At 51.3% G+C, this 22,493-nt stretch overlaps 1 protein-coding gene across 3 annotated transcripts in view; it reads left to right on the top strand.

Annotated features, from left to right (window-relative positions):
• Nucleotides 1-22,493, top strand: part of TIMM44 (translocase of inner mitochondrial membrane 44) — a 676,068-nt gene that overhangs the window by 394,917 nt on the left and 258,658 nt on the right. The window lies entirely within an intron of this gene.

Below are 22,493 nucleotides of genomic sequence, written 5' to 3'. Positions count from 1 at the left end.
TACAGTGAGCATTTTTGAGATTGTCATTGGAGCAAAGTCCCCTTCGAAGAGGAGCATCTTGCTGAAGACCCATGGATTGTTTTTGCAGCATTGCCTCCAGCAATCGTCCCAGCGAAGCCCTTTTTCGTTGTCTGATCTCCTGAAAGTCTTTGTTGGTGTTCAACCACTGGACTGGTGGGAATCTGCCCTTGCAAGCCTTCTGAAGTGTGCCATGTCCACCCTCTCTACTGACCAGCTCCTGCCTGGGCTACCTCACTCCATTGGTACAAGATGCATCCCCCTACAGTTGCAGCTCTCCAGCAGGGAGAGGTGCGTTGAAGGACCAGCTTCTTTGTCTCTGCCGCAAGGACCCTCTTCCGGCGTCTGTTGGCAGTGATCCTCTGGCCCCTGCCCCCCCCCCCCCGCCTGCATCTTGTCCTGGTGTTCCTCTGAGGTAGTCCGCATCAGAGCGGTCCTTTCTTTTTTTGGCCATAGTCATTGTTGGGAAAGATTTTCTTTTTGCTGCTTTCCCTCCTAAGACATTAATTGGGCGTCCAAACATTTTGCTATTGTCTGTAACCTGTTATGACTTTTGATTGCTATTAGTCTTTTTTGGTTTACTTACCTTGCTAAGTTCATCAGTGTTGTGGGCACTGATCTGTCCCAATGGCTATCAGTGCAGGAGAACTCTGATCTCGTTTGTAAAGTTCTCTGTTTATTTTTCCCTGCACACATCACCTTACAGTGAAGTGTGAAACGGACACTTTGTTTGCCTATAACTTTGGTATTTGCAGCGCTTTTTCATTTTTACTGCTTAATGACATTTAGAGTACCATATAATCTAAATTGGCCATGCCACGAGATTGTCGCCTAGCCTTATAATTTGAACTTCCTTCTGCACTCGCAGGGCTAGATTTCCCATATACGCAGAGCCCTTTACAGGGGAAAGCTCCAGCTTTCCCGGGCAAAGCAGCGCTATGTGTTTGTGGCCAGGTCTGGGGGCTCGGCAGCCTGGTTCCAGTACATACCAGAGAATGTCTGTGGCTTGGCAGATTGGACAGCCTCTGCCAGTTTTAATGGTGCAAATCCTTACCATTGGTGGGCTCTGGAAAGACTCCAGCTCGAATCCTGGAAAAAATGAGCACTCCTACACCATTCTTCAGATTGTCGTTAATTAAGAGCCCTACAAAGAGGATAATCTTGCTGAAGAGGCAGATCTTGGAGTCGAAGTCAGCCAGCATTGCTTTCTTCAATCATCCTGGCGAAGATCTGCTCCTTTGCTGATCTGCAGAAGATCTTCATTGGTGCTTTGATTCTGCACCAGTGGGAAAAACCAGTCTAGACACCTGCTTGAGGATTCTGGCACTAGTAGCTTTCGGAAGCGTCCCACAAATATCCTGTGGGCTGACCAGTTACTTTTGGACTACCTTGCTGCACAGTCGCAATCTCGAGGGGAGCATTGGGACTCCAGATCCTTGACTTGCAGTTTCAGCTCTCCCTTGCAAGACCAGTGTATTTGCTTCCACCTTGAGGGTCAACTTCTGCCACTTTGTTTGGTGTGGCCATCGCTGATAGCCTCCTGCAACCTATCCTGGGGGTCCTCTTAGTTTGTCACCTAAGTGGTGGTCCTTTTTCAGCCTAGCAGAGGTGTTCAGCTGTCCAATTCCCAGAATTGATCCATCAGAGCATCTGACCCGCAGACCATCCTAACCCAACAACCTGAAGATAATGGACCTTCCCAATTGAAACCAAGACATGAGATAAGGGTGGCCAGAAATTTGAGTGAATTCGAGGACAAGGGGGGTGAGTAAATGTATCTATTCCTACCCCATCCCTACCTCCATAGCGTTTAACGGGCATAACGTCCTTGCCATACCTCTCCCTTTGCTGAATAAGATTGATGCCGTTCTGGTCAAGGATCCCCGTGGGCTTCCATTAAGGTGGTTGGATTGGGAGAAGGTCTGCTAATAACTTTTCGTCCGTAGTTACTTAACTTTGGGATCCTTACAAACTGTCTGCTAGTTTTGCCAAAACTTGTTTAGACCTTAAAAAGACTCCTAGCCTTCTGAAGAGATCTGATATTTCTGGCGAGGGAAGGATTTTTTAAGGTGTGTAGTGCTTTATATTTTAAGATTTTGTATGGTATTTCTAACTTTTTTATTTTCCTAGTTCTCTAGCTAGTGGTTCTCCAGCATGGGGTCTGGCATGGATTCACATGCTCATGAATATTCCCCATCGTCAGACTGGCAATCCTTGGTAAAAGAAAAAAGTTTCACTTTCACTTACAAACTATATTTCTCTAAACCAATCGCTGTCTTCTGGGTCGTACTGTCCCCATCCAATGACAGCCCTTTCCCTAAACCCCTCCTTTGGTAGCCATCTTCAGATTTTTACTGCACGCTTCAGGGTTGGGAGTCCTTAAGTTTGGTCTGCGAGCTACTTGTGTTTTCTCGATGGAAAAAGGTTCCAGTTTTGTTCCAAAAGAGCCTGTGTGCTCTTTTCTCGATCTGCCGACAGTGGTTATCCGTTTTAGTGAATTTCAGCGCCCCTCAAGGGCCTAGACCGTTGAAGATTCCAGAGTGCCTTCAGGCCTACTTTGCACCCTCTGACTATGACTGAGGAGAAAGAGAAGGTCCCTCTTCAAGCCCTGCACCAAGTGCGGGCTACGGAATGTGATTGTAGAAGACAAGTACCGGCAATGCCTCTACTGCCTGCACCCAGACCATAAGGAGGTGGAGTGCGAGATATGCCTTGGGTTCTCCAAGAAGATGACGAGGGACAGGCACAATAGACTGGCAGAGTGGCTTAACGCGAAGTCCTCTGCCCAGTGCCCCAATCAGGTTCATGCCTCACCCAGGACCGGCTGGTCCGAGGAGCAGTCTTATTTATTTTATTGTTTTTTTATAACGCACTTAATACCCGAGTTCGGTTTCTAAGCACGGAACCGGGATTCGAACCTCTGTTGCTCTGTGTGGTCTTGCTTCCAAGACCAGCACGTTGCCGCTGTACTATTCTCTGCTCTCCGTCTTTTGAGGGCCCCTCATCTGTGGGGGCCCAAGACAAGGCCAAGAACCGCAAGTCCAAATCCACCGCGTTCGCCATGGAAGCGATTCCAAGGTGGACAGGGCACGACCCTCCGCCTCCATTGCCAGCTGCCAATCGAGCTCATCGTCGAAAAGGAAATCTTACCCGGCTAAACTGCAGGAAAAGTCACAGAAGCCACGGATGGAGGAGAAGAAGGCCGACCCAGCCCAAGTAGGTCCAATCGGCACAGGCTAAGACTTTGACGATGGAGTTGGTGGCAGCTGCTATCATGACTGCTAAGGGAGCCAACCCTGTGAAGTTAGCCCCGCAACACAGGAGGTATCCCTGCCCCCTAAGCGCAACACCGCCATAGTGACTTTCGCGAAGTCTGCTGGCACGTCAGGGGAGGGGAAAACAGCTCAGGCCCCGGTCAAGCCCTGCAGGGGGGGGAAAGGGGGCGAGGTGGACCTGAAACAGCCCTCCCAGGCCGTGGCCCAAGCAATGGAGGTCTTGTCCATGAACGAGGAGGACCAGGAGTCCTTACACATGGTCCACGAGGACGTGGAAGATGGCGATGATGGCGCAGGGCCTAGTTTTCCGATCCCGCCAGCTACATGCTGTTGACCCTTCACATCTTGGTGTCAGGGATCCAGAAGAGGATGCCACCGGGCCCGGTTCCGTTGGTCCCCCAGTTCCCCATTCAGCCTCCAATGAAGAAGAGGAAGCGTCATCCGACGCCCCCATTTCAGCCTCCACATCCGCGTCAAGCCTCTTCAACCCCAGACACTGGTACGGGGCGGATATGGCCACGACTGCGGACGACAAGGATATCGTCGCAGCGGGCGGCCGAGTCTCCACATTTGGATGCGTCACATAGAACCTCCCCACCGGACGAGGTGGGCTTGTTCTACTCCATGATCGCCAGAGCCTCCAAGCTATTTCAGCTGTTTCCCGAAGAAACCAGGAAGGAGGGGTTTATTGTACCAGAGGTCTTAAAATCATGGCAGTGCCCCTTCTAGACGGCGTGTGAGAAGAGTGCCTGACCCTCATGAAGAACCCTTGCATGGCTCCAGCCAAACGGGATAGGCTGGGGAAGAAGTATTGAGTGCCGGACTCTGCCCAAGTGCCTGAAGTTGCAACCATTGCCGGATTCGGTGGTATCACGGCTGCAAGCAGTCAGTCAGCTAACCCGTCCTTGTCGTCTGCGGTCTCTCCAGACAGCGAGGGGAAAATGGATGCCATGGGAAGGAAGGTGATTTACACCGTGGCGTCCACTATCAAGGCAGCCAACGCACTGGCGATGCTAGCCAGGTCCGACAGGGAGCTGTGGTACAAGCTAGGGTCGATTGTAGAGTTCCTCCATGAAGATAAGAGGATGGAGGCAATCGCCCTTTTCCAGGAGGGGGAAGTAGTGTCTGATCACGCCATTACAGTGGCGTTGGACGTCGCCGAATTGGGGTTCCGGCAGATGGGGGGAATGGTGTCTGCATTTGTCGACAAGGCTGGATGAAGGCCATGAATTTACGGCAGGAGGTACAGACAAAGGTGTTGGACATGCCTTTCGGAGCGAACTTGTTTGGGAAGGTCGTTGACGAGTCCCTCCAGGCCATCAAGGCGGATACAGAGATGGACCCTTCCCTGGGCACTCTCCAGCAGCAGCACTCTTCTTTTCGCTCCTCCAGGGGAAAGTTGAGCAGGTCTTCCAAAGGTTTCTCCTCTTAGTACCGCCAGCCCACCAGATCCGCAACTCAGGAAGCCTACAGAGGCTGTTCCCAGGCCTACAGTACCAGAGGACAGCGTCGCTGCTGACCACATTGGCAGGACGCCGGCTCCGAAACAGGCCTGAACCGGCCGGAACTTCAGACCCCCATGTGTGCGCCCTGGTGGGCAGCTGGCTGACTGTCCGCGAGTGGAAGATCATCACCACTGACAGATGGGGTGCTGGACGCTCTCGCCCAGGGGCACACCCTGGAGTTTCAATGCAGGTGTCTGCGGATCCCTCTGATTACCTGTCAGGAACAGCACATCCCTCAGCTCCTGGAAGAGGTACAGGCCATGCTGCAAAAAGGGGCGATAGAGGTAGTTCCCCAATGACTCCGGGGCTCCGGAGTCTATTTCAGATACATTCTGGTCAGAAAGAAGACAGGGGGCTGGAGGCACATCCTAGACCTGCAAGGTCTCAAGGTTCAGGATGGTCACGTTGCAGCACGTGCTCAGCCGACTGGAGGAAGGTGACTTCTTTATGTCGCTTGACCTGCAGACGCCGGTTTCCACGTCCCCATTCGCAAGAAACAGCAAATGTTTCTGCATTTTGTAGTGCAGGGTCAGCACTACCAATTCAAGGCTCTGCTTTTCGGATTGAAGTCGGCCCTGGAGTGTTCACAAAATGCCTGGCACCGGTGGTGGACCATCTCCTTCTGTGGGGCATACATATATGCCCGTACTGCGATGACTGGCTCATCCGGGACCGCTCGTGGGAGTTGGCCATCGGACACACGGAGGTGACCGTCCAGCTACTGACCGATCTGGCATTCTCCATCAACTATCCAAAGTCCTGCTTAACATCATCGCAGAACGCGCTGTACCTAGGAGCCAGACTCCATACAGTGTCCTGCCGGGCATCACCCTCGTGGAGAGGGTAGTCGTCATTCAAGTGAAGGTTCAGCGGCTGTTGTCGATGAAGACCGCCACGGTGCGGCCCATCAAGTTGCTGCTCGGTATAATGTCGTTCTGCATCTACCTCATCTGGCTCTGCAGGTTGCAAATGCGACTCTTCAGGAGTTCCTGGATGCTCGTTGGATACAGGTGTCCGGAAGCTTTGCGGACAAGATCCCGCTCGACAAGGAGTTTTGTCACGCGATAGGGTGGTGGGGAATCCACTCCGATAACATCGCCCGGGGCACGTGGTTTCAAAGCCCTCCATATTAGGAGATCGTCACCATGGACACTTCCCTGGAAGGCTGGGGAACCCACACCGGACGTCTGCACCTGTGGCTGCGAGAGGAGATTGATCTCCAGATCAACACCCTGGTGCTACGGGCAGTGTGCTGGGCCCCCAAGTTGTTCCATCTCTGAAGGCCAAGGTGGTGAGGAACTTTACGGACAACACCACCACCATGTTCTACATCAGGAAGCGGGGGGGCGGCACTCGATCCCCAGCGCTCTCCAACACCATGACCGACTCCCTCAGCAGGGAATTGCGCTCCTGCCCCAAGTGGAAACTTCGACAGGACTCGGTGGACCGCATCTTTACCAAGTGGGCAGGCCCCAAATCGATCTGTTTGCAACAATGGCGAACTCCAAATGCCAGAATTTTGCAGCAGATTCCACCAACGGAGGAACCTGGGAGACACATTCTCCTTCCCATGGGTAGGGATGTTTCTGTAAGCATTTCCTCTGTTGCCTCTGCTGCTACAAGCCATCAACACACTCAGAGTGCCAGTGCAGGATGATACTCATCACCCCGGCGTACCCTTCTCAGCCTGTCAACGTCATTTCCGGTCAAAATGCCAGTAGTTCCGGATCTTCTCACCAGAGGAGGCGGCACAATCCTGCATTACAACCCTGGTTCGGTGAACCTCAGGACTTGGCTCCTGCAGGCCTAGAGTTTGGAGGATACAAGTTGCCAGCGGACTGCATGGAGGTCCTTGCCAAGGCCAGACCATCGTCTACTTTGCGTGCTATGGTCACAAGTGGAAGCATTTTGCGATGTGGTGCCGGTCACACAAGATCACCCCTCTGAGGGTCACGGGCCCGCAAATTCTTCTGTACTTGTTATCCTTAGCCAAGGCCAGACTGGCGCACCCATCTATCAAGGTGCACCTGGCGGCTATCTCCAGCTACACCAGGTCTCCAGGACGATCTTCTCTTTGGTATCACCGTCTCATGAAGGAGTTCCTCAAAGGACTGTTTCGATCTTCCCCATTAGTGAAGGCTCCTGCTCCGGCATGGGAACTCAACGTGATGCTGACGAGTCTCATGGGGGCCCCCTTTGAGCCTATGCACCAGGCCCCCCTGAAGTTCCTCTCATGGAAAATGGCTTTTCATGTGTCCATCACCTCTGCCAGGAGGGTGGGTGAGATCCAGGTCCTATCCTACAAACAGCCATATCTTTCCACGAGTCGAGGGTGGTGCTGCGGACGCACCCCTCTTTCATGCTCAAGGTTCCATCGGAATTCCACCTCAGCGAGCCTTTGGTGTTCCCTGTGTTTTTCCCAAAGCCTTTGTCACCGGTTGGAAGGGCTTTGCACTCACTGGACGAAGCTTGTGCCCAGAAGTTCTACGTGGCATGCACACAGGATTGTGAACTTTGGTCCTGTGAACCATGGGACGGCCTTGTCCAAGGCTTCCATCTCAAGGTGGCTCTCCGGCTGCTTCACGCACTGTCATCAGTTGGCGAACCGACCGATGCCCTGCCGTCCGAGAGCTCACTCCATAGTCCGATCGCTGCGATTACGGCATTCCTCTCTGGGGTGCCCCTGCTGGACATCTGCAGGGCTGCTATCTGGAGGTCCATGTACACCTTCACAAAGTTCTATTGCATCGACAGGGATTCCAGAGAGGAGTCCAGAGTTGGCCAAGCAGTGCTGGGCAACCTGTTCGCTTGAAGTGAGTGAGTCTATTCCAGAGGTAAGAGTTGATTGCTTCTGTTGAGCCTTGCCATTTCCTGTGGTTGTGCAACATTGTACTTCTATGTATTCGTTATTCTCCAGCATGGGGTCTGGCATGGATTCACATGCTCATGAATATTCCCTGTTGTCAGGTCGGGAATCCTCGTTAAAAGAAAAAATGGTTTCAATTTCACCTACAAACTGTCTTTCTCCTATAAACCAATCACTGCGCTCTGGGTCATACTGCCCCCAGCCAGCGACTGCCCTCTCCCTAAGCCATCTCCTTTGGCAGCCATCTTCAGATTTTTTCTGCATGTTCAAGTGTTGGAAGTCCTTGTGTTCTTCTCTTAGACCTTTTCTGTGTTTTTGCACTTTTGTGCTAGGAAATTCAAGTTTTTGTTCAATCAAGCCTGTGTGCTCTATCGTTTCTTCTACGACTAATGGGGACCCATTTGTTGGCATCTTTCATCGCCCCTCAAGGGCAGAATCGTCAAGTGTTTTCTCTTCGAAGATTCCAGAAGGCCATCGGGCCTATACCGCATGCCGGACCATGACGGAGGAGGAGGACGGGGAGGTTCTCTCTTCAAGCTCTGCACCAGCTGCGGTTTGAGGAATACATTTGTGGAGAATAAGCATTCCCAGTGCCTTTGTCTTCACCCGACACACAAGGAGGAGGATTGCGAGATCTGTAGTGGATTTACCAAGCGCAACATCAAGGATCGGCACAGCAGATTGGCGGTGTGACTCAACGCCAAGGCCTCTACCCCATGTGGTCCACAGGGGCATGCCTCACCCAGATCCAGCCAGTCAGAGTGGGCTTCTAAGTCCTTTGAGGGTGCTCCACCCATGGGGGCCCAAGACAAGGCCGAGCACTGCAAGTCCGTTTCCGTCTCGGTCGCTGCGCAAGTGTCCAGTATGAGCAGGGTGTGTTCATCTTCTCCATCTGCCTCTTCTCCAGCCATCGCTCCAGCTCTTCGTCAAAGAGGAAGTCAGCTACCCCCGGGAAGCTGCGGTAGAAACCGGAGAAAGTGAAGCCACAGGGCGAGGTGGCCGACCTTCCTGTGAAGGCCCAGGTGATCCAGGCTAAATCGTCCTAAACTAGAGTTGGTGGCGGCCACCCTTTCGAAGGCGAAAGGGGCTGACCCAGTCCAGGGTGCCCCGACGGTGGCCAGAGCGGCTCTTCCTCTCAGGCAGGAGGCTTTGGCCAAGCCAATGGAAAAGACCCTAGAAAGAGGATGCCCCGGAAAAGAGGATGCCATCCCTACACCTGAGACCGACCCCCTCAGGACACAAAAAATGGTCGGGGGGGGAGGGGAGTGGAAGTGCTCCAGGGCACAGATATTTCTTCTTCTTCTGGCGAAGAGGACATGGTTTTGGTCCACACGGTCCCGGAAGACGACGATGACTGGAACGCTGAGGAGGAGGAAGTCCCCGACGGAGGCGACGGCTGGGACGATGACGTAGGCGCTGTGCCCAGCAAGCCTGCTCCCCCGACAATGGCAAGGGATTTGTCAAAGGACATTCTTTCGTCTCTCCACACGCTTGTGTCGGAGATGCAGAAGAGGATGCCGAGGGCACTACCGACACCGGCCCCATTGACACCGGGCGCACCACCACCGCCAAAGAAGCGGCAGCCTACGCCACCTCACCAGCCACCACACGTGCCACCCCCGGGGGATACGGGGACGGACATGGAGACGACGACATCACTCAGCCGCCAAGGGCTTCTCCCGTGAAGTGGGTTCATTTCACTCCATGGTCGCCCGTGCATCAGAACTCTTCCAGTTTACGCCAGAGGAGACGAAGAAGGAGGGCTTTCTTTATCAACGCCGGGAGGCGAAAAGGAAGACCATTCTGACAGTGCCCCTCCTGGACGACATCTGGGATGAGGGCCTGATGCTGCTGAAAAACCCTGCCTCAGCCCCAGCGAAAAGAGACCAGCTGGAGAAGAAATACTGGGTGCCGGAGTCTTCACCCAAGTGTCTGCTGTCACAGCCATCACCGGACTCCGTGGTCTCGGCGTCTGCATGGAAGAAGTCATCCAACCCGTCATCCTTAGCCTCCGTTCCTGCGGACAGTGAGGGGAAGAAGTTGGACGCTGTGGGTAGAAAGGTCATCTACTCAGCGGCTACGCCAGTCAAGGTGGCTAACGCTTTAGCGATCCTGGCCAGGTACGACCAGGAGTTATGGTACAAGATGGCCCTGCTACTGGAATTCCTCCCCAAGGACAAACTGGTTGAGACGAAGGAGATCCTTCAGGAGGGCAAGGTGGCGTCGGACCATGCCATCACCGTGGCCCTGGACATTGCGGACACAGGGTTCCGCCAAATGGGAAACGGGAAACAGGATCTGCCTCTGTTTCCATGGCTGGTTGAAGGCCACCAACTTTAGGCTGGAAGTCCAGACGAGGGTTCTGGACATGTCGTTCCAAAGGGGACAATCTCTTTGTAAAGGCCGTCGATTATTCACTGCAGGCCATAAAGACTCACACTGAGACGGCCCGTGCCCTGGGCACACTGCAACAGCACCGTCTGTCGTTTCGTTCCTCAGGAGGGAAGTTGGGTAGATCATCAAAAGTTTACGGCTGAGGATCATCCTCGTACCGCCAACCCTCCCATTCCACGACCCAGGATGCTTACAGGGGTCATTCCAAGGCCTTCGGAGGTGGCTGCCTTTGTCGTCGAGGCTCCCAAGGCACGAGCAGTCCTCCAAGCAGGATTGAACTGGCCAAGACGCAAGGCCCGCCCCTGCACCCTGGTGGGAGGCCGGCTTGCGAACTTCATCAGCGTGTGGGAAAACATCTCCACTGATCAATGGGTGCTGGACGCTCTCCCCCACGGACACACTTTGGAGTTTCAGCGAGAAGTGTCCGCGGATACCACCAGTGGCTCGGTAGGAACAACACATCCCTCAGCTGCGGCTGGAGGTGCGGGCCATGTTAAAAAAGGGTGCGATAGAGCTGGTTCCAAAGCGGCTCCAGGTCTCCAGAGTTTACTCCAGATACTACTTAGTAAAAAAGAAGACTGGGTGCTGGAGGTCCATTCTCGATCTACGACGTCTCAACAAGTACATCAAGTCCCAAAAATTCAGGATTGTCGCGTTGCAGCACCTGCTCGGCCAACTGGAGGAGGGGGACTTTGTCGTCGCTGGATCTAGAGGACGTGTACTTCCACGTCCCCATTCATGAAAAACATTGCAAGTTCTTGCGCTTTGTCGTAAACGGGAAGCACTACAAGTTCAAGGCTCTTCCCTTCGGACTGAAGTCGGCACCCAGAGTCATTACAAACTTTACCACTGGCGGCCCATCTGCACCTGCAAGGAATACATGTGTACCCATACCTCGATGATGGCTCATCCGTACCAAGTCAAGGGAGATCGCCGTCGATCACACAGAGAGGCCCGCCGGTCTGCTGACGAATCTGGGGTTCTCTGTAAACTGTCTGAAGTCCTGCTGGATTCCATTCCTGGGGTCCAGCCGCAACTCGGTCCCCTGCCGGAGGACAGGATAGCGTCCTTCCTGGGCAAGGTGCGACGGCTGTTAGCACCGAGGATCGCTACTGTGAGGACCATCAAGTCGCTGCTCGACATGATGTTATCGTGCATCTACCTGATCAGACTCTGCAGGTTGCCGATGCAACCTCTTCAGGAGTTTCTGGATTCTTGTTAGATCCAGGTGTCCAGAAGCTTCGCCGACAAGATTTTCCTCAATAAGGAGTTCCGTCGAGCGATAAGGTGGTGGGGCGTGTGCTCCAACATCGCCGGGGGCACGGATTTCCAGAGCCCTCCTTCTCAGGAGATGGTCACCACGGACGCTTCCCTGGAGGGATGGGGAGCTCATACTGGACATCTCCACGGCAAAGGCCTGTGGCTGCCGGAGGAGAAGGACCTCCACATCAATGTCCTGGAGCTGCGGGCAGTGTTCCACCATGATGTTCTACATCCGGAAGCAGGGGGGCATTAGGTCCCCGGCGCTCTCCAGAGAAACGCAGGATTTGTGGCACTGGGCCGTCTCCCAAGGGATGTTCCTCGTTCCTTTTCACCTGGCAGGAACACCATTGCTGACTCCCTCAGCAAGGAACTACGCTCTTGCCGCGAGTGGGAGATTCGGCAGGATCAAGTGGACAGTCTCTTCCTCAAGTGGGGCAGGCCCCGGATCGACTGGTTTGTGACAGCGACGAACTCCAAATGCCAGAGGTTCCATCAGCCGAAGAGCATGGGAGACTTGTGATCCTTTCTGTGGGAAGGCCTGTTACTGTACGCATTACCTCCGTTGCCCCTCCAGCTGCAAGTCATCAATCGACTCAAACGGGCCAGTGCAGGATGATCCTCATCGCCCCGGCGTGGCCGAGGCAGATTTGGTACCCATAGCTTCTCAACCTGTCGACGTCACCACCAGTAAAGCTGCCAGTGGTTGCGCATCTGCTCACCAGGGGAGGCGCAATCCTACATCACGACACAGGGTCGCTGAACCTGAAGGCTTGGCTCCTGCAGCATTAGTTCGGTGGGTACGAGCTCCCGGCGGACTGCAGGGAGGTCCTTGCTAGGGCCAGATCGTCGACTCTTAATTACTACGGGCACAAGTGGACATAGACGATCAACCCTCTGAGGTTCACGGGTCTGCAGGTCCTTCCATACTTGTCTTCGTCCAGGGCGGGGCTGGTTCACGCCTCCATCAAGGTGTATTTGGCGGCTATCTCCCACTATACCAGGTCCCCGGGACGGTCTTTGCTTTGGTCACACTGTCTGGTCAAGGAGTTAATTAAAATGACTGTTCCGATCATTCCCGCCAGTGAAGATGCCCACCTCGGCATGGGAACTCAACGTGGTTCTGATGAGGCTCATGGGGGCCCCCTTCGAGCCTATGCATCAAGTTACTCTCAAGTACCTTTCGTGGAAGACGGCTTTCCTCATGGCTATCACCTCTGCCAGGAGAGTGGGTGAAATCCAGGCCCTGTCCTGCAAGTGGCCTTATCTAACTTTACACAATACGAGGGTGATGCTCCGGACGCACCCCTCCTTCATGCCAAAGGTTCTGTCAGAACTCCATCTCAACAAACCTTTAGTGTTGCTTGTGATCTTTCCGACACCTTCGTCGCTGGCTGGAAGGACTCTGCACTCGCTGGATGAGGCGCGTGTTCTGAAGTTCTATGTAGCTCGCACAAAGAGTTTCCGGAAGACTTCTCAACTTTTTGTGAACTTTGGTCCTGTGAACCATGGGAAGGCATTGTCCAAGGCTTCCATCTCCAGGTGGCTTTCGGGCTGCATCACTAATTGTCACCGGTTGGCAAACTGACCACTGCCTGGCTGTCCGAGAGCCCATCTGCCAGAGCGATCGCTGCAACAACGGCGTTCCGGTCTGGTGTGCCCATGCTAGACATCTGCAGGGCTGCTACGTGGAGGTCTACGCACACCTGCACAAGATTCTACTTCGTCAACAGGAATGCCAGAGAGGAGTGCAGGGTCAGCCAAGGAGTGCTACGCAACCTGTTCGCTTGAAGGTGAGCCTGTTCTGGAGGTAAGAGTGATTTCTTCTGTTGAGCCTTACCACCTGCTGTGGTTGTGTATGTTTGTACTGCTATTTATTCTTTATTCATGAGCATGCAAATCTATGCCAGACCCCATGCTGGAGAAGGAACAAGTTACTTACCTGTAACAATTGTTCTGACGCTTGTTTATCTGCTTAGAACAACATGCTGTGCATATAGTCTGATATCCAGTGGTAACCGCGGAGTATTGCATCTAGTCTTTCGGGGACCGAAAGGGGACGTAGGCATAGTCGTGTCTGTAACACTATCCCTATCGTGATGTGTAGTGTACCCAAAATCCAGGTCCCTTAGATTTTTTTTTTTTTTCCGCCCAGTTAACTGGTCGCCCTATAGCAGAGCTCTTACATAAGAGACAGTGTTTATCTTATACCGACTTGTCGGTTATTCCCTGTTAAGTCACTTCAGTCACAAGAACATCTTCGACGAAGACTGCGGGGGAGTCGTCTACGGTGGTGGATTTTGGCAGCTAAGATCCGGCGGCCGGATTTTCCACGTGGCCGGGCCTTCTGGCCGACCTTTACAGTAGGGAGAGTTGGGTCGGGGTGGCCATATTTTCGTTGTCTTTCCTCTTTCCCCCTCTTTACCCTTTTGGTCTAGTCATCTTCCCCTTTTGCTCCTTTTATGTTTGCCCTAAGTGTAAGGTCAGATATCCTTGGAAGGACAAACACAGGACGTGTAACGCCTGTCTCCCCTTATATCACGACGAAAAAAAGTGGTGTGCGGCCTGCAAACTCCTTTGGCTTAAGACCCTTAAGGAGTGCTGTGTAAAGCGGTGGGCCGCGTACGGTATGTCGCAGGTGGAACCCCCACCGCCACACCCCCTGAGAGTGACGGGGGCACTTCAGATGACCAAACATCTGTTGCGGATGTAATAGACCTTGAAGCTGACACTTCTAGGTCCGTCACGCCCGTCCCCGACCCTTTAAGGCCTGACTCTGGTCACGCTTCAGGGACAACACCCGGCGACAGGGGCATACAAGCGCATCTCACTAAGCACACAACCCCTATGCCTATTTTGACGTCCTCGTCAAAAAAGGCGAAAGCGTCAGCAGGGGCGTTGAAAATTTCGGCGGTTTCCTCGGATTGTGCAGATCCAAAGCCTTCCCCGCATCCAGAGCAGCGTGTTGTGACTGGGCAATCAAAAACAAGAGCGCTACTCCAAAAGCTTCACACGTCGAAGCCCGGAAATCCGACGCTACGGCGGTCCCGAAGGCCGCGGTAGGCCCAAAAATCACGACTAGGCCTCTAGTAAAAAAACTTGACCGCTAGGCCCTCTAACGCCGCTGAAGGTAATACACCTACTGATAGACCATCGGAACCTTTATCTCACGCCGATTCAGCGGTTATCCAGGACAGCATCGAGAGGATTACTGCGGCGGTGGGACTTATCCCGGTTCCGCCGAAAATCATGGGGCAAGCCGCGGACAAATCTTTTGATACGCCATGGGGCCCCGATTCTCACGATACTTATGAGGACAGTCAGGAGCCTCTTTCCAACACCCTAAGAGACACTTTTCGGCGCCGTAGGGCGGAAGACAACTTTTTTCCACCCGTAGGCCCTCCCGGGTCCTCCAAATGGACAAGGGAGAACTTTGAGGGCTGTATGGACCGTCTGGAGAGAATAATCAGTTTTTCTGATCATCCTCTCCCCGAAAAGGTCTCGTGGAGAGCCTAATCTTCAATCTACCCATTTTCAGGGAGATCAGCCTTCTGTCCCTGTCCAGCAGGAAGACATTGTCCACATGGACACCTATAGGGACATTTACAATGAAGAGGAAGAAACTTTTTACAGGATTATGAGGAGGAACAGACGCATGCCACAGACAATTGGGAAGAAACCCAGCACGAGGGAACAGACCCATGGACACTTCCCCATCAAGATCAGGACACTGATGTATTGTTTGGATTCCCCTCCATCCACTCCGGCTTGTCCGGCTCGTCAGGCCTCGCCTGGAGATGACCAGATGGCCTTCAACTCTATGTTGAAGAAGGCAGCTGAACATTTTCAGATCTCTACTCAAGAGGCTGTGCCTGAGCAGGACTTTGTAGAGGATATTCTTAAGGAGAAGCCTCCATCTAGCCAAGCCATCCCCCTCCTCTAGTCCATCAAGAGAAGGTTGGCTCCATCCTTGGTATCACCGCCTCAAACTCGGGCAGTGAACCCAAGAGTGGAAAAATTGTTTCGGCCGTCTCCTTCTGACCCACAATACATTAAAGGGCACGCAATCCCCGATTCTCTGGTAGTGACTACCACCTGAAAAAGCACAGGGGTACCCCTTGCCACTGGGAGGCACCCCCGGACAAGGAATCCAAGAGGCTGTATGCCTTAGGCAAACTCACCTCGGCTGCCACATACACTACGCGTATAGCAAATAATACCACGCTGTTGGCAAGTTATGCTGACGCTCAATGGAACGTACTCCAAGAGGGCCTCCAGGAGGACCCAGAACCCGCCAGGTACAAACTTCTCTCTATTGTAGCTGAGGGAAGGCAGGTGAACCAGAATGTGATAAAGAACACTCTGGATACGGCTGAAAGAGCAGGCAGGTCTCTGGCCCAAGGGACCCTACTCAAGACACGCTTGGCTGCGTACCTCAGGGTTTATACCTGAAACCCAGGCCTCACTCCTCAATAAGCCTATTGAAGAAAGTAACCTCTTCGGGGAAGCGGTTGATGAGGCATTGGAAACAGCCAAAAAAGAGCATGAGACTCTTAAGTCTCTGCAACAGATCACACAAAGACCTTCCCCCCAGAGAGGCAATAACTCCCGGCGGTCCTTTCGAGGGCAGTCCCGTGTGAATCAAAGTAACTATGGCACGGGGAGTTTCTATACAGGACAAACTTCAGGAAGCCCCGCATACTACCCTTCAAGAAGACAGCATAGCGGCAGATGTAGAGGCCCCAGTCCGAGAGGAGCCGCAGCCTCCGGACAGAAATGACCATCAGGTCCACTCCCATGTTTCCCCGGTCGGGGGGCAATTAACATCTTTCCTCATGGCATGGGAGGGGATAACTTCAGACCAGTGGGTCATAAAGACGGTCGCCCACGGGTACTGCGTGGAATTCGCCCAACCTCCACAATTCAGACCACCACGCTCACGGCACCTTTCACCGTACCATCTAGAAATCCTGAATCGAGAAGTGGAAGGGTTGCTGGGAAAGGACGGCATAGAAGCCGTCCCTATTCTTCAGGTAAACAGGGTATTTATTCAGTACCCAAAAAGGACCTCACCATGCACCCTGTTCTAGACCTGCGCCACTGTTGAAACAAGGGGACTACATGGCAACATTGGACATGAAAGATGCATACTTTCATATTTCAATGTTGCCAGTGCACAGGAAATATCTAAGGTTCATGATAGAGGACAGGCATTACCAATTCAAGGTACTCCCCTTCGGCATCGCTTCGGTGCCAAGGATGTTTACCAAGGTCCTGGCGGTGGCTTTAGCACACCTGCGCAAACTATCCGTCCCAGTTTACCCTTACCTCGACGACTGGCTCATCATAGGGGATTCGTACAACACATGTTTTTCGGACACCCAAAAAACAATAGATCTTCTCTTCAGTCTGGGTTTCTCGATCAACGAGAAGAAATCCAGTCTAGTCCCCAGTCAAACAAAACCATTTCTGGGAGCTCTAATTTGGACGGAAGACGGCCTCGTCTTCCCCCTCCAACGAAAGGGTTTAGAACATGCTTTTCCAGATCCCTCAATATGTAGCCAGTCGGGAGGTGACGGTACGCAAAGCCATGCGCTTGCTAGGAATGATGGCGTTGTGCATATACTTGATTCCCTACGTGTGGCTGCGCATGCGTCCCATGCAAGAGTGGCTCAACAGCCAGTGGTGTCAGGCCAGCGGACAATGGCAAGATCTGGTAGTTGTCTCGCCAGACTACGCCTCCAGCTACCCCCAGAACCACTGCAAGGGGAATGGTCTCTGGATAACATGGTCAGGGAAATTTGTCTACGCTTTCCCCCCATCTCTCCCCCGACTCCCCTTCTCAACAAGATAGTGCACAAGATGCACCAGGAACCAGTTATGATACTGATGGCCCCCATGTGGGCCCGCCAACCCTGGTTTGCTCATCTGATGGAAATGTCCCTCTCCCCACCAGTGAAACTACCCTGCCCGTACAACATGTCTCAGGACAGAGGGGAGACCCTACACCCATGCCCACAAACTCTGAATTTAGCAGCTTGGCTCCTGAGGTCATAGAGTTTGGACACCTACAGCTCCCTCAGAGGTGCATGGACATACTCGGGGAAGCTAGGAAACCGAACACACGTTATTGCTATGCCAGCAAATGGAAACGTTTTGTCATCTGGTGTAATTCCAAGGGTGTCAATCCCATCGATTGCTCACCTACACACATTGTGATGTACCTAACCCATCTGTTGGACACTGGGTTGGTCTTCAATTCCCTAAAGGTTCATCTGGCTGCACCACAGCAGCTACACCACATCACAACTAAAGGTGTTGTGATGGAAGATACCAGTGATTAAGGCCTTTATGGAAGGGGTTCCCTTTGAGTCCATTTGCAAAGCGGCATCCTGGAGTTCTGTACACACCTTTACAAAACACTATTGCCTAGACACTCATTCTAGGTCTGATTCTCAGGTGGGACAAGCAGTATTAAGACATCTTTTCTCTACTGTTCCTTCTCACAACCCACCTCCAACTCCGGGTACTGCTTGCTAGTCTATGCACAGCATGTGATTCTAAGCAGATTAACAAGCATCAGAAGACATGCATTACTTACAATCATCAGAAATGCTATTATGGTATCTGCTTAGATTCACATGCGCCCGCCCTGCCTCCCTGCTCAGGGTGGAAGGAACATAGACGTCTTACTACTTCTCTCCTCTTCATGTACTCTCACTATAGCCTTGGGCTCCCTCATGGCAGAAAAAATTCAAACAAAGGGACCTCGGCGCGTGAGGGTTTTTGGGTACACTACACGTCACTATAGGGATAGTGTTACAGACACGCCTATGCCGACGTCCCCTTTCGGTCCCCGAAATACAAGATGCAATACTCTGCGGTTACCACTGGATGTCGGACCATATGCACAGCATGTGAATCTAAGCGGATACAATCATCAGAAATGCTATTACGGTAAGTAATTCATGTCTACTCCAGCCTGGGTCTGGCATGGATTCACATGCAAACCCTCCATCAAGCCCCTCTGCGGCTCTTCTTTGTCATACTGCCACTTTACGTGCTACCAGATCTGAAGATGGCTGCCAGAGGAGGGGCTTAGGGAGAGGGCAGCCATTGGCTGTGGGCGGTATGACCCAGAGGTCAGTGATTGGTTTAAAGGAGACACAGTTTGTTAGTGAAAGTGAAACTGTTTTTCCTTTTACCGAGGATTCCCGGCCTGACGAGAGGGGATATTCATGAGCATGTGTATTCCATGCCAGGCCTTTTCTGGAGAACAACAGTTACAGGTAAGTAACTTGTTTATTATTTGGTTCTTTTATACACTTGCTTTGCTATCCCACAGGATTCTGAAACTGATCTGTTTTCTAAAGTAAAGTGTTAGTGCTCTTAGCAAAGCACACCAAATGTGAATGTGTATATAATAGTGCAAATGTTTTAGTGCATTACAAACCTGTGTTCTTTCATTGGGAAGAGTTTGTCTAAGTACTAAATATATAATGTATTTTTATACGTTCTGCCTAACTTGTGTTATTGGAAGTGCTCTGTGTGTGTTTAACGGAATCCTTCACCACTCTCACACTTCATAAGTCTTAACTTTGCTGCTTAGTCACACTACCCAGGTAGTTTGACCAGACAGTAGTGCCTTTCCCTGTTCAGCAGAGTAGGGTGGCCTCTTGGAATCTGTCCATAGGGCTGATTCTGAAAATCCACCTCAACACTTTTGCCCCATGCCAAGTTTTTTTTAAACATCATCCCATCGGTGTTAGCTATAGATCAGACACATAGCTTGAAGGCCTTTTGAAGATAGTGAGATGATCTCACCCTAATTATTTGACTGGTTGCTTTGCAATCCCTCTTCAATTGGGCTCTCCCAAAATCTACACCTGCTTAACATTTCAAAGTCTGGGTCTGTAAGTGAGCCATACTAAATATGCTCTGATTCTGTCGCATTCATTGGATCCCTTGCTGGTACGTCTATAGAGTGCCCCCCCCATAATTTCCCATTGGCATGGCAGTAGTTTCTGCTCATGTGAGGTTGGTAGAGAGTTAGCATGCAAATGGTGATTCTTCAAGCTCTTCTACTGGTGTGAGAATGCCCTTCAGTATGTTTTCTTTGTTCATATGAACCCACGCCCTTCAACTGTATGGATTTTTGTGACCTCAATATTTCCAGATACTGCTTTTCTGGTGACCTTTCTGTTAGCCAGAAGTGAGATCCAGTCTCCTTGTTTTAGTGAAGTATGAATTATTTTTTATTGTGAACCTATGTCACAAGAATGCTTTTGTTTATTTACAAAGCCCAACTTTTTTAGTTCAGGGTAAAAACATTTCAGACCTGCCTTTTCATGTTCTTATTCTCTAGCCACCTCATGAATACTTAAAATAGGCCAGACATCACCTAGTCTGTGTTAAAAGCTGCTGCTATCAAATGGAAATTCACTGGTCTTCCACGCCTCTGCAAGATCTTTGGTCATATCTGGTCATTTTCAATACGTCGATATTAAGGGCCTTTATGTGGTGTTAACATCCCGTTCCAAAGGCTTAAATGGAGGGTAACGGCCCGGCAGCCCAAGTTAACGGCCCGAGCGAAACAAGGGCGGTTAACAAAGGCTCTGGGGCATTACCCACCCCTCCCCCCGTTCCTTCCTTGAAACAGGGTGTTCATGCCATTAGCACCCTGGGTTATAAAAGCGGTGACCGGGGGTGCTAATAATAAAAGTATTTTCATTCATTGAATGGAACACTGCAGCACGTCCCGTTCAATGAATGAAAATACTGATGCAAAATGACCACCATTGTTGTAGACGTACGGAGCCTCTCTTCTGTTACCATTACGTCCGGAAAAAAGAAAGGGAGGAGGGAAGCTGCTGGGTGGCTGCACCAGCTGCTGCCGCATCAAAAAGGCAAGTGGGCAGGGGAAGGGGGTTTGTGAAATGAAAAAGAAACCCAAAAAACGGGAGGGGGAAGATGGCAGCCCGCGGCAGTGGAGGCAGCTTGCAGGCTTGGTGGAATGCAGGCTTAGATCAGAGATTTCAGCCTGCGATCAGCTGAACCGGATTAGCTTCTCCCCCCCCCCCGTAAATCACCCCCCGGGTGCTAATAAGACTTCTACAAAGGCTGTTCGCCGGGTCTGTAGATGGTATTCGCTGAATTAAATTTATCCTGGAAGGCTGTGGTGAGCTTTCATGAAACCTGACAGTCCAAGTCGGTGTTCCTTACTTTTAATAGTGTCCTTGCTTGGTTACCGGTTCCCGTCAATGTAGAATAGGAGTGACTGCTATATTGATTGTAAATAGACTCTCTCATATTAGCCAAACTCCCATTCCAATCCCATCATGTCCTAATGTCCTGCTTCGTTCCTCCACTGGGTAATGACTGGGACTTGATGGAATGCAGCTGCGTTTGATATCTGCCATGGCTGCAAATCAATGTTAGGCTATTAATGTGCCTGACTAATTTTGGTGGTGTTCTGGGCCTTCTCTGGAGTGGTGGGACTGGAAGAGACGCTTTTCTGAACATTAACATTTGAACACTTACTTGCAGCCTGTGGTATTTGGAGTACCTATCGTCTCAATCCAATAGTAAACACCCCTGAACAGAGTGCTTCATTGAACTGGTGTCTTTTGGGCACTTGGTTTCATTTCCTCTCAGGGTTGGACTAATAGTGAGAGACCTTGTCTTTGATTCATCTCTAGGTATTCTACTTAAATTACTTACCTGTGTTTACTATAACTTAAATTGACTATTTCTCTACTTTCTCCAGTACTATTTATCTACTTTCTCCAGTACTTTACTACTCACAACTATTTCAAGTGTTGCTTCTAACTCTACTTCAATTACATAACTGTTTCTAAAAGTAAAGTGTTGGTGTTCTATTAGCAGAACCTCCCCACCCAAAAGATGTAGTCCATAAAAGTTTGCTAGTAATACTTCCTGGACTTGTGAATTGGCTTAGGTTCACATGCTGTGCATAGTACCCCATCTAGTGGCTGGTGCAGAGTATTACATGTTATTTTTTTTATAATCGAAAAAGGGGCATCGACAGGGGCGTACCTGTAACCCTATCCCTGCTCTAGGTGTACAGGTACCGATGATCCGTCACGCGTCAGCATCATCAGATTGTCGTTTTTTTGCACTACTGAGATTAATGCTAAATGCCCAGTCTCCATCGATTGAACGACTAACGTGGCCTAATCGAGACCTAATCGTGCCGAAGTTCACATCCGAAAGCAAAGACTAGAGTGGCAGTGCAGCGAACGAACACCGAAAAGGCGATGCAGTAGGGAGAGTGGGGAAGGGATAATATTTCTCATACTTTCTGTAAAATTAGAGAATTCCTTTAATGCCCATCGCGGACTTAAACATGACATTTAGCTTCCTCGTTCTCAGCCATCCCAACAGAGACATCTCCTTTTAAATATTACCCACACTGTAATGTTCCCTTGGAAGCAGACACACTGTGTGTGCAACTATCACCTTCCAAGGCATCACAACGACTCTTGATGCAAGGCCTACGGTCTTTAAGCCGAAAACATTAAAGGATCGTCAAGCCAAAAGGTGGCCATCCTATGCAATGCAGGCAGAAAATAATTGGGCAAGTTGACCGTTAAATGGGCGGTGGTTGCATTAGTGAAGCCGAGGGGCAAGAAATAGAGGAAAAGATGATTGTATCCTCTCAGCCGGTGGCCAGCTCCATAGGGCCAATGTCGGGACATGCTGTGCAGACAACCCCCGGCGTCCATAAATTGCACAAGACCCAAAAGACTGTAAGAACAGACACACGCATTCGCCCGTCCGCACCACTACGCCGAAAACAAAGACGGCAGAACGGATTAACGTCTAAAGTAAGGTCATCGAGCGGACACACCGGGGACGCACATAAACATAAGGGGTCGGAGATTTTAAGTGTCTTGTCAAAACCCACACAGAAATCAACGTAAGTACAGGTTCCAAAGTCTAGCAGAGAAAAATAAACTCTGAAAGACGTTGAGTCAAAGAAAACTCAAATACCAATACCACACAGACTTTAGGTAAGGGAACACACACACACATCTGTAGAAGAGAAGGGTTACCATCTGCCATGCAGAAGAAGGGTGCCACACGATTAATAGCATTAGAAGAGGGAATAGGAACACACACAGGACACCCACAAGGAACCCAATGGACTGAGGA

The sequence above is a fragment of the Ambystoma mexicanum genome, chromosome 1p (assembly GCF_040938575.1).
Source record: "Ambystoma mexicanum isolate Mex_15411 chromosome 1p, UKY_AmexF1_1, whole genome shotgun sequence".
Lineage (NCBI taxonomy): Eukaryota > Metazoa > Chordata > Amphibia > Caudata > Ambystomatidae > Ambystoma > Ambystoma mexicanum.
This window is presented reverse-complemented; position numbering and strand designations above follow the sequence as displayed.